This window comes from Felis catus, chromosome F1 (assembly GCF_018350175.1).
Source record: "Felis catus isolate Fca126 chromosome F1, F.catus_Fca126_mat1.0, whole genome shotgun sequence".
Lineage (NCBI taxonomy): Eukaryota > Metazoa > Chordata > Mammalia > Carnivora > Felidae > Felis > Felis catus.
This window is the reverse complement of record NC_058384.1, coordinates 33,467,980-33,486,423: the sequence shown is the minus strand read 5'-3', so window position 1 is coordinate 33,486,423 and position 18,444 is coordinate 33,467,980. Positions and strand designations below refer to the sequence as shown.

The 18,444-nt window shown below is 46.7% G+C and overlaps 1 long non-coding RNA gene across 1 annotated transcript in view; it reads right to left on the bottom strand.

The window, feature by feature from the left end:
- The window catches only part of LOC109495663, a 31,538-nt gene extending 15,827 nt beyond the window's left edge, over positions 1–15,711 (bottom strand). The window contains exons 1-2 of the long non-coding RNA XR_006591822.1: positions 13,306–15,711; positions 9,822–10,042 (exon numbers count right to left, since the gene is read on the bottom strand). This is a non-coding gene — a long non-coding RNA (uncharacterized LOC109495663). The remainder of the gene's footprint in view (positions 1–9,821; positions 10,043–13,305) is intronic.
- Positions 15,712–18,444: the final 2,733 nt, after the last annotated feature.

The following is an 18,444-nucleotide window of genomic DNA, read 5'->3' as shown; positions in this document are numbered from 1 at the left end:
AGGGATGGTCTGAAGATGCCTATCATCTCCCTTCTCTTCTGGTAATAGCTCTTGGAAGACCCACCAGCCGTCACACTGGGGCTGTGGGACTGGATGGGCTGGCATATGCAGCAGATGTCAGCCCTTGACAGGGCTGTGAGGGTCATGAAGGGTTCCTTTAGCACACATCCAAGTCCTGAGCAAGATCCAGGATGACTCCTCTAAAACTTGGGCATGATCTTGCCTTAGCTCAGAAGGCCCCAGAGCTTTCATGGCCAGATGATTTCAGTGCTGGCGTCTTTGACCCTCACATCATGGCCCTAACTTTCCTTTCTGGCTTTGTCTACCACTATGTCCCTGCCCAGGTCCAGCACTCGAGCCAAGTCTTCTTAGACTGGCTCCCTGAATCTTTTCAATGTGTGCCTGCCTCTGTGGTTTTCCTTGTGATGTGTCTCCTCAGCCTGGAATTCTTTTCCCACCCCTCAGCCCATCCATAGAGTTTTCCAAACTTGGTCCCATGCTGCCTTCATCAAGAAGTCCTTTCTTTTTCATTACAATTGCAAGAAGAATGAATTTATTATAAAAATATTTCTTTATGCCAGGAGAGTATAAAGTAGGAGATTTCTCCATGCCTTACATCCATCACCACTATCAAGAACAACAACCCGGCACCTCCCCAGTGCCAGGCGTAAGAGTTGTGATTAGTTTGGTGACCAACTAAAGCTCTCTCATACCCCCATTTAGATAAGTGGAGAAAGTCTCTCCAATCTCTGAAGTGCCCTGGTACTTGTTATCCCTCTTACGATACTTTATCTTGTTCTGCACTATGTTATATGTAAATTTATCTCTTTTTTAATGTTTATCTATTGTTTATTTTGAGAGACAGAGAGATGAGGTCTTGTGGGTGAGAGTGGGGAAGGGGCAGAGAGAGATGAGATAGAGAACACCAAGCAAGCTCCACGCTGTGAGCACACAGCCCAACAAGGGCTCAATTGGCTGAGCCACCCAGGCACCCAATGTGTAAACTTATATTAATTGATCTCCACACTTGCCTTTCTTCACCAAAATGTAACTTATGTGAGGGTCATTTATAGATATATTAATCTAGATTCCCTCAACACAGAGATTAAGACAATTGCCTCCATATTTGGTTTAGCTCATCGAACTTCTATGAGCACCTGTGCTGAGCCTTGTTCAGCCAGGGACCAAGGAGAAGACAAACAAGCAAACAAAACCCACACAACCCAGCCTTTCAGGAACCTGCAGTTTAAGTGATCTCTCTATCCCACTGAAAAACAAAGAAAAAAAAATGTTTGCAGAATTGTTAGATACTAACTACCCAGAAGCAATGGATCCTGGCTCTGTGGAGGTGACACTCATCTGAGCAAAAAATTGCTTACCAAAAATATTTAAGAGCACTTCAAAGCAATCATCAAATATGGGCAAACGAGAGTGAGCTCAAAATGAGGGAGGGGCGGGGAATGGGAAGGAGCGCCGGTAGAAAGGGGGTTAACACCGAAGGCTTTTGCAAAGCTCTCTAGAGGAGTGTGACTGAAGCTGGTAGTTGGAGCACCTGGGATGTTATTTATGATGCATTGAAGGCTGTCAACAGCATTCTTCCGGAGAATTCCGCCTGTAAGGGGGAAGTCATTAAAAGGAGAGGCACTGCCACACCGGAATGGATAAAGCCTTCCAGCTTCTGGTTTAATCCCTCTGACCCTGGAGATGAATGTCTTCTTCTGTTGATCTTTCCTGGGCTGCAGTCATCGACTATTATTTATATTTTCAGCCAGTGTAGCATACAAGGTGAAGAGGCTCTGACACCAGAAAGACCAGGGATCAAATGCCAACACTGACACGTCTTCACTGGGGGCCAGAGCACTGACAGCCCAAATTTCCTCATCTGCAAAATGGGAATAACAGCACGTAACTCCTCCGGCTTTTGTGAGGATGCAACTTAACGGCATCTGTGACCTGATCTAGCGCCAGTGATGTGGCACAGAGCAAGTGTTCAAAGAATAGGAGCTGTTTCTATTGTTAGACCCCTTACCTCTCACTAGAGCATCATCGTTTTCACAAGGGGGAGAGCCCGTCCTCCGCTGCTCCCACAGCTTAGCCAGGTACCCATACGCTAAGAGCCTTCATTGACCTCTGCCCCGTTTCCTGCCTAGGGCTGGAAGAACTCTGCTCCCAGAAGAGATGCAAATACAGAAGGTCCTACACAAGCTCATCACCAATGAAGCCAGCAAGTGGGAGGGATGGGCAGAAGGTATGCTACGTAGATCTACCAGATGGTTTAAAAGCCCAGGTAGGGATGAAAATCGAGTATGGGTATAAGCAAGATTGTGATGACCAGAGGACCTTTCCCATTAGGCTGTGCAGGAGCTTGGAATGCCTTGGCCAAACCCCAGGGGGGGGGTTTTAGGTGTTTTTCAAGACAGGGTTGAATATGCAAAGACAGAGTTTACATTTTGCTCCATGGAAAGAAGATATTCTTGTAAAATATGGCATCTTGCGCAAGAGGCCAAAGCTATAGTTCATGAGAAAATATGGCGATGGGACAATGATCTGAAATCTTGAGAGAACTAAGCTCAACCCTATGCACTGACCCCAAGGAGAGGGAAATTCCCACCAAAGAAGAGATGAATATGGATGATTTGTTCCACTTTTCTTGGGCCTTACAAATGCGTATTTTCATACCAAATCTCACTCTATGTACTATACACAAGATCAGACTTAGGGAAGATGAGACCAATATTGAAGCTCTGGCTGAGATTTCATCGCTTTAATGCCTTTCTCCTTTCCTTTAGTGGTAAAATTGAGCTAATCTCTGTCTTTCAAATAGTTGGGTTTGTATTTTTTGATCGGGAGAATTAAATTAAATTAGACGGGTCTGGAGTGGTTTTTAGAACCATTAAGTTTGGCATAATGGACATACCTAGATAAAACATTTACATAAGGAAATCAAACTGGACTTATTTTTTTTATCCAGTGTTCTGACCTCTATTGGAGTTGTGACAAGCAGAATTTAGCTGAATATTTCTTAAGATGGTACATATAACAAAAAATGTATCCCCTAAGACACCTATGTAAATCAACATTTCCCTTTGCTTAAAGGAAAAAAAAAAACTACAAAGAGAGAGAGAGAGAGAGAGGGAGAGAAATCTTTTCAAATATTTATAGGCATATTTTCCATTTGGGTCCTTATTTGAATTTTATTCTCATTTAGAATACAATTCTGACAACTCCATCATTTATGTCAGCCCTGGCAATATTCCATGAAAAAACACCAATATAACACAAAATCTAGATGCAAAGAGGATTATGATGTCATATTAAAAGAAGGAAAAGGAGCATTAAAATAAGAGACTTATCTGAAATGATCAGAAATGAAATTCTCTTTGGGATGCAATGGTATTCCACAAATGCAGCCATTTAACATAAGATTAAAATGATATTTTATAAGAACGAAAGCAGAATACAAACTGTCTTTCCCTGAATGAACTTAAATTTGCATACAATGAAGGGTAAATGCAAAAGAGGGCATATTTTAGGCTACTAGACTCCAGCTTCTTCACTTTGCTCAGCAATTTCTCTGCACGTGCTCCCACATCGAAGCCATCAGGAGTCCGTAGGAAGGAGGCAAATTCTAGGGCCCCATCATATCCGAATCAGAATGTATACAGGGGAGGGGGAGAGTCTGCATTTTATACAAGCCTCCCGGTAATGCTAAAACCCACTGGTGTTTGAGAACCTCTGGTCTGCCAGGTCTCCAGGAAGTATAGGAGGTCCAGGACAGAATTCTGAGCCTGTTTTATAGTCCAAGAACCACCAAATCTATTCAACCATCCTGAGTTTGAACCCTTCCTATCTCTTTTTTTTTTTAATTTTTTTTTAACGTTTATTTATTTTTGAGACAGAGAGAGACAGAGCATGAATGGGGGAGGGGCAGAGAGAGAGGGAGACACAGAATCGGAAGCAGGCTCCAGGCTCCGAGCCATCAGCCCAGAGCCCGACGCGGGGCTCGAACTCACGGACCGCGAGATCGTGACCTGAGCTGAAGTTGGACGCCTAACCAACTGAGCCACCCAGGCGCCCCTGAACCCTTCCTATCTCTTAACAGAGTGACCTTAAACAAGTCCCTCAATCTCCCTAGGCCTCAATTTCCTCATTGGTAAAAATGGGATCACTTGTTTCAAAGGTTGCCTTGAGCGTTGGGGAGGTGACAGTCTTCTATAAAAGCAGTGCACGATCACTGCATGATCAACTGCTACCATCATTGTTTCTATGTGACCAAGACCATGATAATAAAAGACTAGCTTGCTTAACTAGCAACATTGCCACTGTTAAGGTTAGGAGTACAAGGACTATAAGCTAAAGAGGCCAGAAAAAAACTAGCTGGTACGATTCTGCGTGATCATCAAATACTTATCAAGAGTAAGTATGAGTCAGTTGGCTGGCACATTTGGCGTTGTAAAATTATCGATGGGAATGACAAGGGAGGATTAGGGTGAGAGAAAGCCACGGTGATGTGTGAATGACCAGACCAATGTGTGGCTACGGGAAGCGTGTGGTTTTGTTTCTCAGAGGCATCTGGAAGATGAGGATTACAGGCAGGTGACTGTCTTTGTAGAAGATCTGGAGACTGAAATCAGGGAGGAAAAAGGAAGTTTCCAAAGACTTGTGTTCAAAGACTTGTAAAGCTTTCCAAAGTTTCCAAAGACAGATAAAGCTTATCTGGATAGAGGAAGGTGAGGCAGAAATGCCATTTAGAAATCACAGCAAGGAAACAAGGAAGAATTCTGAGATTACAGTTGATTTCCAACTCTGCGGCAAATCATCAGGATGTCAAAATGGATGGAATTTTAAAATATTTCCCTGACTATAGATGATGCAAGTGTAGCTACTGAAAACCACAGCCTTATCCTCCTGGTAGGTTTGTTGTGTGTGCGGTGGGGGAAGGGAGGCAGGACGGAGAGGAGGACAGGAGGGTGCTGTACTCCTGGAACGGGGACTGGAAACACCAGGACCAAAAGTAGCTGCATGCCAAACAGGGCAGAGCTCTGGCTTCCTTTGTGTCAAGTTCTTGGAGTTTAAATTTAAACTTCTGGGGGTCTCTCCCCTCAAAGTCCAGATAAATTGATGGTCTTCCTGGGAGTTCTATGCCGTGCCTAGCTTTTACTCATTCTGTTCCCCTGGATGGGAATACCCTTCCTTGCCCCTTTCTCTGACCTTTAAAGTCATAATTATTCCAAGTGTGGTAAGGACTGAGTCAAAGTGTCAGCTTGGCCACCACCCCCCCCCCCCCCCCCGCATCATTATATCCATCACTCTCTTCTCTCTGCCCCGTGTGAGTGTTAGGTATCTACCTATGGGTCTACATGGAGGAGGTTCTTTGAGGTCAAAGACTACATCTAATACCCTATGTGTCTCTCTAGATACCTTCTTCCATATAGTAAGGATGCTCAAAATAATATTACTTCATCCTCTACCATTGCTGGGCCTTGAGATGTTGTCCACCCTGAACCTATAAAACCCCATCCAGCAGCCCCAACAGAGGAAAGATAGCCATGGGATTCTCTGCTCATTAGAGCAGGATTTAAAGAAGGCTACTTTCAGCCAGTAAGTCAAGGGATCACGGTAAAAGGCTGCCTTGAACCAAAGACCTGTACTAGAAGGGATCATCTATTATTAAAGGCTAAGGCCCTGGGACCCCTATCTGGCCTCTCTCTGCCATCAGACCTGCCCTTTTGCACACAGTTGCATAGGGACAGGATGCCACATCTCAGTGTGCCTTGGGAGATCTGACCTCTCCATAGAGCTCTCTCTATTGGTTGCCTGTTGAAGGGGGCTCCCTACTAACTATGCCATAACACAGATCAAATCAAGATTAAAAGATGCCAGGTGCCTGAACACGGCTCCTTTGGACTCCAGGAGGAGTCAGTCAGGTGTAACTCCAGTTCATATGCTTATTTTTAATGAGGGCTTGGCTTTGAACATCTTAGTGAGTGAGTCCATATTCATAGGATATTCTCAAGCAGGGAAATGCAAGTCTAGCTTGTGTTCTCAAAGGACTCAGAGACTGTCTTCCCTGGAAGGGAATTTAATATCACCCAATACAACATCATTTCCGGAAGTAACCGGAGAGAGGGGAAGGGACTTCCCCAAAGGTACCCAATCTATGACGGGCAAAGGTGGGGTTACAGCGCTATAGTTTTTCAACCTCCCCTGCAAAGCCCTCCAGTGTAAGGAAAGCGACACTTCCGTTTCCTTTGATAAAGTATCACAGAACTTCATATCCACCCCTACCAAAGAGTGTCTTCCCACTTGCCCACTTGGTATTTACAACTGGGGCGAGAAAATCCCCTCCGTGAGAATGTAGTGAGGGGACAGCTCACTTAAACAAGTTCAACGCTCAGCTTGCCCCCCCGAGTGAAGTGCTATACCTTCCCTGCTTCGTCCGCACACAGCATCCCCGCCTTGCACCACCTGCCCGTCTTCACACAGCCCCTTCTCAGACAACACTTTGCCGACGTCCCTGTCCCCATCGCGCCCACACCTACGCGTTTCTGGCTTTCCATCTCCACGGTCATTATCGTGACCTGTCCTTCTCTGTCCTGTTCTCTTAGGCACCTGTCCTAGGTGCTGTCCTGTTCTTCGGCACCTGCAAGGCTGCCTCGTGTACGGAGCTGGTGCTTGGTTGTTCCCTACTGTGTAAGGGAGCGACTAAATGACAAGAGATCAGTTGAGCTCTGGCTGTCCTTTACAGAAAACTAGAAGCAGCCTGCACGCGGAGGGAGGAAGAAGATGATCTTTGATACCGGCTGGTGAAGTCTGGGATACGCTAAGGGCCACATTCTCTTAGTTAACCACAAGTCAAGAGGAGAAAGAAGACGACGTTGGGCCACGTGTTTGGAGCAAATTGTCCGACTTATTCAAAGAGCTGGCGTGGAATTTTCACGCAGCGGTGATACGTCATCATTGGCACTGCACGCGGCCACGCTGGGAGTGTGCATGCCCACGTACGCTCACTCACACCCTCCCATCTCCTCCTATTAGACGCTCCCACAAAATCTCTCACGATGTTGACAAGTTGCTCAAGGGAATCTACCTATCCGTGGAATCCAAGATGGAAGAGAGGCTGGTCTCTTCTTGGGAAAGATAAAAGAGTCCAGAAATGATTATACTTGTCAGTTTTCACTGGAAAGACGTATTTAGCCCAAGATCTAGTAAAGAAGTCTTGAAAAAAAGAGACTTTTTCCACAGCGCTTATTTTTTTTTTCATACACATATATCCCCTTTGCTTTAGAGGTGCCTCCAACATTAAGATGTGAACAGCTTCCAGGGGCGCCTGGGTGGCTCAGCCGTAAAGCATCCGACTTCGGCTCAGGTCATGATCTCGCGGTCTGTGGGTTCGAGCCCCACATCAGACTCTGTGCTGACAGCTCAGAGCCCGGAGCCTGCTTCCGATGCTGTGTCTCCCTCTCTCTCTGCCTCTCCCCCACTCGTGCTCTGTGTGTGTCTCTCTCTCAAAAATAAACATTAAAAAAAATTTTAAATATGTGAACATCTTCCGACTTGAAAAAAAAAAGAAAAATCTGTTTTTTAATAAAGAAATTCCCACAATGCAAATCATCTCTCACTAAGCACTGTGCTTGTCCAACTATGGCAGAGACCTAAGAAGGAAAAAGATTCAAATTCCAGTTCAATTTACTTTTTCCTGTTTAGCTCCAAGCTCAGTAGGTGATCTTATAAGTTGACGGGGGTAACATTGCACCTATTAGCACTCGTCAACCAAAAGTAGATTGTTCGGGTTTCAGTAAACGTTTTTTTTGAATTGGTTTAGGTTGGTGAGAAAATAAATTAAGTCAGAAACTCTTTGAGGCAAATTACATATTGAAATGAACAGTCGGATGCAAAATTCCCCATCCCCCTCCTCAAAAAAAAAAAAAACAGGAAAAAAGCATAAATCTTGCTTTTCTGAGCTATGAGAATTTCTACTCCTGTTACATCTGCGAACACTTCATAAGGCGATGTCTACGGTTTGATTTTTATAGCCCGTGTTTGATTGGAGCTTGCGTGACATCTGGGACTGTATTTTTGGAGAAATTTTGAAGCTAGTGATTTCCAGTGTTTAATCGCCAGCGTATTTATTTTCTCCTATAGCATAATTGTCCATGGCTCCACATTTCTTTTTTATGGGAGCCGTGCAAAATGAAAATCCAGGTGGGGGCGCCTGGGTGGCTCAGTTGGTTAAGCGTCTGACTTTGGCTCAGGTCATGATCTCACAGTTTGTGAGTTCGAGCCCCGCATCGGGCCCTGTGCTGACAGCTTGGAGCCTGCTTAGATTCTGTGTCTCCCTCTCTCTCTGACCCTCCCCCCGTTCATGCTCTGTCTCTGTCTCAAAAATAAATAAAAATTAAAAAACAAAAACAAAAAGAAAATCCGGGTGAATTAGTAACTTGCTCTTGTATCTGTCAAGGCTCGGTGGCTCTTACCTGCTCTAGGGGCTAAAAGCCGATGTGCTGACCTCACCGTGTCGGAAAAATTGAACACATGGCTGTTGTCAAGGACAAGACGCTGTCGGTTATAACAACAAAGGGAGCAGAAAAGGCTAATGAGGGAAGAGGCTATGCACCCCAGACAGGTACACAGCACCCTGCCCCCGGGGCTCCAAACCTGGGGTCAGGTCGGTGGCCACAGGTGCCCCCTGCAGAAGGGTAGGCTGTGCAGAAATTGCTTTCACCCCTGTCTACTGAGACGGAAAACACCTCAACTGGGCAGCCTGGTCCTCAGGAGGGGCATGAATAAGCACTTGCTTCTCCTCGTGGGGTTCGTCCAGCAGCCTGGTGTGCACACAGGTAAGAACTAGAACGTAGGCGGCCTACCTGCACACTCACCAGGGCTCCCCCTGCCAGCTTTGTGGCATCGTGGGGGATCTTCTGTTTAGTTGGCTGGGTGTTATTGTGACCTCTCTTCTTCTGCTTTCAATTAAGCTATTGCAAGTCAAGAGATAGCAGCCACTGGACCAAAATCTAAGAAGTGATTTGCCCCGGGTCACACAGTTAGTTAGCGAAAGAGTCCATCTGGACAAGATTCCTTCCCATAAACCAAAGCAGGTAAGGTGGGGTGAATGAGAGAGAGGGTGAAGGGAGGGACTGAAGTTTATAAGGGCTGCGTGAAAAGGGGAGGCTTTGAGACAGAATTGATAGACAGTGTTTCAGTGGCTCAGCTGTCCCCTCCCACTTCTGGCTTCATTTCCCTCCGAGCCCCTCTTTACTCTGAGTTTCCGTCTGGGCAAGTCCTGAGCTTCTGGAATGTGTCTTCGCCTTCCTTATCTGGGAGCTAATCACTAAATAGCAGGTGGTGAAGATTCTGTTTTTCATCTCTCTTGCTCTGTCCTCTCTTTTACTCATTTCCTCAGGGCTGTGAATTTCTGAATCCCAAGCAGGAAACCTCCCTGATGTGTTCACACCTGGAACATCACTCTCTCTTTGTTTGGAGAGGATGGAAAGGTGCAGGGAGAATCAAGACAAAAGGCTGTTTTCTAAAGAAGGAAGAGAGATGTCAGCATTTAAATAGTAATGCACACACTCTATGAAGATGTATGCACACACATTTTTTTTTAACCCAGCACTCTTTCTTTCAACTCCTACATTTCCCTACATGTCTCCACTCCAGTCAACATCTTATAAGACAAAGAGTGTTTACTGGGTGTCACTTCAGTTATCAACACTCCACACAAATCGGTTGACAGAGGAAATGGGCAAAGAACGTTTGCAAGCCTGTTTGGGGTTGAAATAACAACCAGACTACCTGGAGGCTCACAGAGATTAGCTTACCTTTTGCTCCTACAAATGTAAGAAACTGGCTCTTGAAAGAAGCTGTCATCAATGTCCCTCTCTCCGTGGGTGTTGGGAAGTTCCAGCCTTTCTGAACGGTGCACTCTGTCCCCTTCATGGACCTACCATTTTGGAAGGGACTTCGGGAGGTCAACTAGCACAGGCTCCCACCTGTAGTTATCATTTGTCCAGGTGGTTGTGGTCTACTGAACATAAACTCCCTGTGGGGAAAAGGGAACAAAATACTGGATGCAAAGATGTAAATCTGAATCCACAGTTTCCGGTCTGTGGGCTCCCATAGTTGGGGGCGCCATATTTGCATGAATCAGTACCTACGGACTGGCTAAATAGTATGACTCATGTACATATACTCTGACACTTCTATTGTATTTACTGATTCAGTCTACAAATATACAGAAGGTGCCTACTTTGTGCTGGGAACTGTGCTGGGTGCTGAAATATACAACAGATGGTGGACAAGTCAAACCAATTCTGCCCCTGTGGTAGGTATTTCTGGTCCAGTGGTGAAGACAGGCACAGAGAGTTGCAGACGGTAAGCAGTAACTCAACTTTGGGATAGTATATTAAAAAGGTTGTGATTACCAGCATTCAAATTACTTTAAAGGTGATGGCCCCTGCCATTAAGCATTTGTTCTATCAATGCATTTCTCAAATGCGAGTACCTTTATCTGCAGGTCTATAAATGTTTTTAGATGAAAATGTGCCTCCATACTAAAAATACTTGGACATCACTGACCTAAATCATCCCCAAGAGATGCCTTTTCTATCCCAGATGAATGAATTAAATAGCAAGAAGTGATATTCCATCAATATTCCAGCGACTCCCAGCTGGACAATTCTTTCTTAGATTTGAGCTTGTGTTGCTTCATGGAAAGTTAATCTCAATTTTCTCTGAACCCCCATCATCCAGGAATGCTACCTCTCTGGAGAGCCCTGGAGAAATCAAGAAAGTACACATGCATTTGGTCATAGATTCCACCTCCACAGAGGGCAGAGAGGGGCCCTCTTGACTCCCCTTGACTTGGGTGAGGTGGGAGGCACGATCTTGTGGTTGATTTCGGTATGCTATGGAATAGCAGACCTGGAGCCACGGGACATGACTTGTTGCTCTATTAGACACGCTAGATAATCTCCTGAAACAAAGAAATAAAGCAGTGATTTGATGGGAGGATTTTCCTGTCAAGAATTATGAATGCCGAAGTAACCCAGAAAATATAGCTGTATTTGAACAGGGCCAGGCAAGATAATGGACAAGAAGACCTGTTAAATGTGAGGTCCCATTTAAATCGAAATGATCCACCAAATCTCAGCTCCCACGGGGGTCTCTGTTTGTGCATTCCAGGGTAGAAACACTACAGGGACACTTTTGGCGCGTGATGGGCACTGAACCTACAAATAGCAATAAAAGATGGCCTTTCAAGTGGCTTCCTTCAGTAAATAAAAGGTAAATAAACAGCAATGCTCATTTAGAAGATAACTAAGGGGCGCCCCAGTGGCTCAGTCAGTTAAGCATCTGACCTCAGGTCAGGTCATGATCTCATGGTTCATGAGTTCAAGCCCCGCGACAGGCTCTGCGCTGACAGCTAGGAGCCTGGAGCCTGCTATGGATTCTGTGTCTCCCTCTCTCTCTGCCCCTCCCCCACTCACACTCTGTCTCTCTCTCAAAAATAAATAAACAGGGGCGCCTGGGTGGCGCAGTCGGTTAAGCGTCCGACTTCAGCCAGGTCACGATCTCACGGTCCGTGAGTTCGAGCCCCGCATCGGGCTCTGGGCTGATGGCTCGGAGCCTGGAGCCTGCTTCCGATTCTGTGTCTCCCTCTCTCTCTGCCCCTCCCCCATTCATGCTCTGTCTCTCTCTGTCCCAAAAATAAATAAAAAACATTGAAAAAAATTAAAAAATAAATAAATAAATAAATAAATAAACAAACATTTTTTTTAAAAAAAAGATAACTATCATGCCGGTCAGAGTGGCTAAAATGAACAAATCAGGAGACTCTAGATGCTGGAGAGGATGTGGAGAAACGGGAACCCTCTTGCACTGTTGGTGGGAATGCAAATTGGTGCAGCCACTCTGGAAAACAGTGTGGAGGTGCCTCAAAAAATTAAAAATAGAGCTACCCTATGACCCAGCAATAGCACTGCTAGGAATTTACCCAAGGGATACAGGAGTGCTGATGCCTAGGGGCACTTGTACCCCAATGTTTATAGCAGCTCTTTCAACAATAGCCAAATTATGGAAAGAGCCTAAATGTCCATCAACTGACGAGTGGATAAAGAAGATGTGGTTTATATATACAATGGAACACTACTTGGCAATGAGAAAGAATGAAATCTGGCAACATTTGCAGCAATGTGGATGGAACTGGAAGGTATTATGCTGAGTGAAATAAGTCAGGCAGAGAAAGACAGATGCCATATGTTTTCACTCAAATGTGGATCCTGAGAAACTTAACAGAGAACCACGGGGGAAGGAAAGAGGGGTTGGGGGGAGTTATAGAGAGGGAAGGAGGAAAACCATAATAGACTCTTGAATTACAGAGAACAAACTGAAGGCTGATGGGGGGCGGGAGGGAGGGGAAAGTGGGTGATGGGCACTGAGGAGGGCCCCTGTTGGGATGAGCACTGGGTGTTGTATGGAGACCAATTTGACAATGAATTATATTATAAGAAAATTATTTAATTATGAAAAATGTTTTAAATAATAATAAAAAATTTTTAAAAGATAACTAAACAGTACTTTAGACTTTGTGACAGCAGGCAGAAGAGCGACATGGGGGTGGGGGGCAAGCCATTGTGCAGAGAGCAGTAGGCTTTGAGTCAAGAGACTGGACTTTACCCAGGTTCTATGTCTAATGTCAGACTGACTTTTGGCAAAGTAAGACTCAGCTTCCACTCAGTTTCCTGACGCATAAAATGACAAAGGTTGCTCCCGGCGCCCCGTGCTCTGACTCCAGGTCCCATACCAGAAAGGGCTTCTTATAAATGTCACCTTAACTTGACAGGCCACAACTGTCCTTCCTACGAACTTCACACAGCAGAGCAGAAGCTCCACCTGTTTGCATGAGGCCTGGGTTGTGGGATAAGGGATTTCCTGACGGAACCCCAAGAGTCTGTATCCTCACATCCTCCCCAGTGAGCCCATGAGGAAGTGTATCAAAAAGCCACAGGGTGAGAACAGTTTGGGGGCAACCGTAAGAACAGGTTGTGTTTATTTAGGGGCTGGAAATGTAAATGCACGTATCAGACGCTTCCCCCACACCACCCACACTGCCCCTACCATGGTTACCAAAAAAAAAAAAAAGAAAAGAAAAAGAAAAAGAAAAAAGAAAGGACACAGCGGATCTTTGGCACAGTTAGGCCTTGCCCATTTTCAGCTCTGGTCTTTCTCTGAGGTAATATCTTTATCTGCTGCCCGCCAGACCTGTTTGTTGGTGCAGGTAAGTTTTGCTTCCTTCTGACTCACCATAGCTTGCTTTGCGGCAGTGAACCCAGAAGCCACTGTTTCCTGATGATCTTTGGCCTACTTCTTCCGAGATGTCGTGGGGCAGTCATGGCACCCTGGGCGGTGGGTTGACTTTCCCTCAGTCAAAAGCCTTTGGCATGGCCACCTCCTGGTACTCCCGAAGCCCTGCTGAGAAGTCACAGTGGAGAAGTGCCAGGAAACGCCTCCCACACTCTGTTAATTACACAAGGGACTTTTAAAAGTAAAAACTGGGCACCCAAAGCCCCCAGGAAGTACCATACAAGCCACGACCTCCAAAATGAACCAGTTAAGGAGGTCCAGCGCAGCGGAAGAGGGCTTGCATTTCGAAGTTAGATAAAGCCCAGTTGGACCAACCTTAGTGCAACATGGAACTCGTTAATAGTTCCACCTGCCTTGCTGTTTTGCAGTTCCACGCCTCGATTGTGCTGCCTCCGCTTTCTGGAATGCTCTGCCCCACCCCACGGCCTCTCTTCACGGAACTACCTCCCGCTTATTGTCCGCAGTTCAAACACCACCTCCTCCAGGAAGTCCACCCTGCGCATCCCAGCTGCATTAGATGCCCCTCTTGGTACTTAGCCTCATGCCCCATGTACGGCTGTCATTGCACTTACCATATTGTTGTATAATTGCCATCTTCCGTTCCTACGCTGAATTTCTTCTTGGCCAGAACCAACACATTTTATTCATCTTTGTTCTCTCCGTAGCTCAATGCATAACTTAGTATGTTCATTAAATAAATAAATAATCGGGTTCATCCACTTATCGGCAATACGTTCTGGGCAACTTAGTTCACTTCTCTGAGCCTCGGTTCTTTCCTCTGTAGGTTGGAAATAACAATCCATGCTGTTGTTCAGATTGGAAGGAGCATATGGAAAAGTCTACTGCAATGCTGATGCACAGGCATGGAGAATTAAGCGCACAGGGCTGTGAGTCTGCACAGGGAATGGAAAAGAAAGAAAAAGAAGCAAGCTCGCTTCCCCCACAATGAGGACTCCTTCAGTCAGTCTGCAGCCCTTTCTCCCGGGGGGTCGGGCCCCAACCCATAGCTCCCTCACCGCAGGAAGCCTGGGAGTCTTTTCCTTTGTTTGTTTGTTGTTGTTGCTTTTCATAAATGAGAAACACAAAAGCAGATCCTTCCTAAACATTTCCCTGGGACTGCAGCATCTTTAGCTGGATTGACTGAGTAGAAGATTATTTTTGTCATTTCTCTCATCGATACAGGTCCCTACAAGTCTAGGCACCTCCCGGCCCCACCAACACATACACCTCTCTCAAACAGGTCCTTTTTCAAGTGAGGTCAGGCTTCCCCAGAGAGATTCTGGTGCTTTATCCACACACTCTGGGGAGGAAAAGAAGAGGCAGCAGGGGTCGGAGGCCCTGGAAACTTGACAGGTAGCCTGGCTCTTGGAGAGTCTTCTCAGTGTGTCCAGAAAAGTTTCCAAGTACTGGGGATCATAAAGGGCGGATGTGCAGGAGCCAGGTAATGCCAACGTGTCAAGTCCTGGCTCCAGCCTGCAATACCGTGCCACAGGACCATCACCACCCACTCCCAGTCCCCCCGAAACACACGGGCACAGCGGCACCCCACATATATCGAACTACCTCCCTTCTGGCAACATGCAAGGCTCTCCTTTGCTCTAGTCCCCACGAATCCTCTGGTGACTCAGGCTGGAATCAGACCCCGGGAGTCATCTAGAGCACATGCAAGCCAGGGTTAACTTATTCACCAATCATTGACTGAGCAAGTGCCTTGTGCTAGGCAGGGCAGGCCAATTGATGCCTTCTGGAACATGCTCATGAGTCTTTCTCCCCATGGGGGGTGGGGGGCAGGGAACAACTTCAGGCAGAAAGCGTGGTAAGGCAAGGGCTTGGTACGGAGGTATTGAAGGGAGATGTCTGTGCTGAGCCAGGCACACATCATCAGCATGCAAGTCATTCTGCAAGGACATACAAGAGGGTGCCAGACCACTCCCGGGGACCCGCAAGACAGCTGTCAAAGCAGAGGCTGGGTGCAGTGGTCAGACAATGGGGGAGGGTCACGGGTTGGAGAAAGAGCAAAGGGAAAGAGGGCTTCCCACGCAAGTTCTGCCGCTTTCAAATTCAACCATGGCCAAGGAACCAAGAAGCGCTTAAGTAACTTCCCCATGATCACCTCCAAAGTACCTCAGGGTCCAAGAATTGAAGATAAAGGAGCTCCTTACAGGGAAGCTGATGGAGACTCACATGAAGCCTAGTTTGGACTTGGCTACATAGGCTACTCTGGAGGGTTTTAAACGTGTCTCAGAAACACACACAATCTTCCCTGGGATGTCCCTTCCCCTTGAACCTGGGCAGGTTTCTGACTCGCTTGCAATCAACTGAGTGTGGCAGAAGAGATGCTCCATGACTTCTAAAGCCACATGGCAAAAGGTCTTGCAGTTTCTTTTTTCCCTGGGACACTTGCACTGAGAGCCCTGAACTCCGAGCCATGCAAAAGACTGAGGCCGCCATGCCGTGAGGCAGCTCAAGCGTGTGGAGTGGCCACGTGTGGGTGTTCTGGCTGACAACCCACTGAGGTCCCAGCCCACAGCTTGCCAGATGTGTGAATGGGCGGGCCTCCTGATGACCCCAGTGCCATGCCTTGAATTGCCCCCTGCCCTTGATTCTTCCCAGCCGAGGCTCCAGACATTGTGAAGCAGAGATAAGCAACCCTTTCCATCTCCTGTTTGAACCCCTGGCCCGCAGAGTCCAGGAGCAGAATGAAACAGTTGTCTTACGCCACTGAGTTTGGGTGATTTGTGGTGAGTGAGGGGCAAGACGTCAGTGATCCAGTGATCCTGGAGGTGAGAGCGAACAGTGCTCGGAAAAGGAGGGGGGAATGCACAAACTAGACAATGACTCTGTGGGACAATAAGAGAAGGGCAATGACTTGAGTGATGCGGTCTGTACTCTGTTTTCTTTTCTGAGGTGAGAAAGGAAGCGGATGTAATCACATGTCACATGGGATGCCTAGGTCTTGCCTCTACTGGCCCAGCCTCGTAGCGGTTGTCGGGCACTCATGCCCACTCGCTCTGCTCTAGGAAGACAGGAGCCCCCTGCCCCTGAGAGGGCCCCTGGTGGTGGGAAGTCAACTGATGGGACATCAGTGTTACCTACAGTGGGTATGATTTGCAAACTTGCAGTCAGAAATTCATTCTTCACAGCAAGAGAGGGAGGTCACTCCTGGTGATTCAGATCTCGGCAGGGGGTTCTGCTCTTTGTCCCTGATCGTGTCCCAGGCATGCTTCAGGGGGTGACAAGGAGTGTGTCCCCCCCAAAGATGTCCCCGAAATCATCCAGTTATCCCTGAGATGGTTTACAGTCCTCGTGCTGAAAGAGACCCTAACCGGCACGGAGAGTGTTGATTTGACCCCAGTTTCAGGCAGTTTCTTGTGGCAAAGCTCTTTATTCTTTGAATTGTTTCAATTTCCATTGTTTGGAAAAAGGTCACTTTCTCACTCCCACCTGACTGCCAGGAATATTTACCCTTATTTAAACAGCCTTTATGGGGCGCCTGGGTGGCGCAGTCGGTTAAGCGTCCGACTTCAGCCAGGTCACGATCTCGCGGTCCGTGAGTTCGAGCCCCGAGTCAGGCTCTGGGCTGATGGCTCAGAACCTGGAGCCTGTTTCCGATTCTGTGTCTCCTTCTCTCTCTGCCCCTCCCCCATTCATGCTCTGTCTCTCTCTGTCCCAAAAAATAAATAATTGTTGAAAAAAAAATTTTTTTTAAATAAAAAAACAGCCCTTTATTAGAGCTCAAGTAGATTTTAAGATGCCACTTTGACGCCCTTGTTCTAGGAGGAAAGGGAGGAGGACTTCAACAGGCCAGGTCGGGGGTTTGGAAGCTGGCCCAGCAGTCAGGTCACAGGCTGAGGAGCATCTAGGACCGCTGGAGTGCTTGAGGACGGTCAGAGCCCTACACATTCAGGGGGGGAAGTGGGGGCGGGCTCCCAGATCTGCAGGGTTCACCTGTTGACCTCTGTTTGGGTTTCCTGAGCAGCTCCATTTTCCAAGGATCCACTTGTGTTGTCAGAAGGGCATTGCATCTGCCTCAGTTTGCTCTGATATCCTGTAGGCTTTGAACTAGAAGGGACCTTAGAAATCACCTAGGGCAACCCCCAGGAAGGGAAAGAACCCATGGTCACACAACAAGTGTTCTTTAGTGCCAAAGCTAGAACTAAGATCAGGGAAAGTAGGACCCCTGGCTCCCAAGTCGAGGCTCTTCTCACTGCACTGTGAGGCTACCCAGAGGGGCTTCTCCTTAGTATGAATTCAGGGAATCTGCTGGAGCTTAACCAAACTCCTGGGTACCAAAGGTCCTGTCTGCCAAACCACACCTCTTCCTCCCCCCATTCCATACTCTAATCCCAGCCTCCCAAACCTCTAGAATATTTTGGAGGTGAGCAGAAAAACAAGCTGCCAAGGCTGTGCTGCACTCCTTAAGCATCCTTAGATTTAAAGCTACTGATCAGGGGCGCCTGGGTGGCGCAGTCGGTTAAGCGTCCGACTTCAGCCAGGTCACGATCTCGCAGTCCGTGAGTTCGAGCCCCGCGTCGGGCTCTGGGCTGATGGCTCGGAGCCTGGAGCCTGTTTCCGTTTCTGTGTCTCCCTCTCTCTCTGCCCCTTCCCCGTTCATGCTCTGTCTCTCTCTGTCCCAAAAATAAATAAAAAACGTTGAAAAAAAATTAAAAAAAAAAATAAAGCTACTGATCATTCTAGAAATTAAGACTTTCCCAACCACCCTTTCTCCCCTCCCTACCCTGGCTCTGATTTCATATCTGCCTTTTTGTTTCTTTGGCTATATGAGGCATGTCATATGACCAAGCTTCCATATAGATTGTTTCCTATAAATGCAAACACTGTATTTGAACACATTAATAAGACTTAATTTTGGTCAGTGTGCTGGTTTGGGGGTTTTTCAATAAACCGTATCCCTTGAACACATTTTTAGACAAAATAAAATACCAAGAAAAGAAAAGCATGGTTAATTGCAGACAATGGAGAAATCACTTGGACATAAATGTTGTAATAGAGTGACAGCTTGTCTTATATTATAATTGTTTGTGTAAGCATCTATTATTTTTCCCACTGGAACTGACT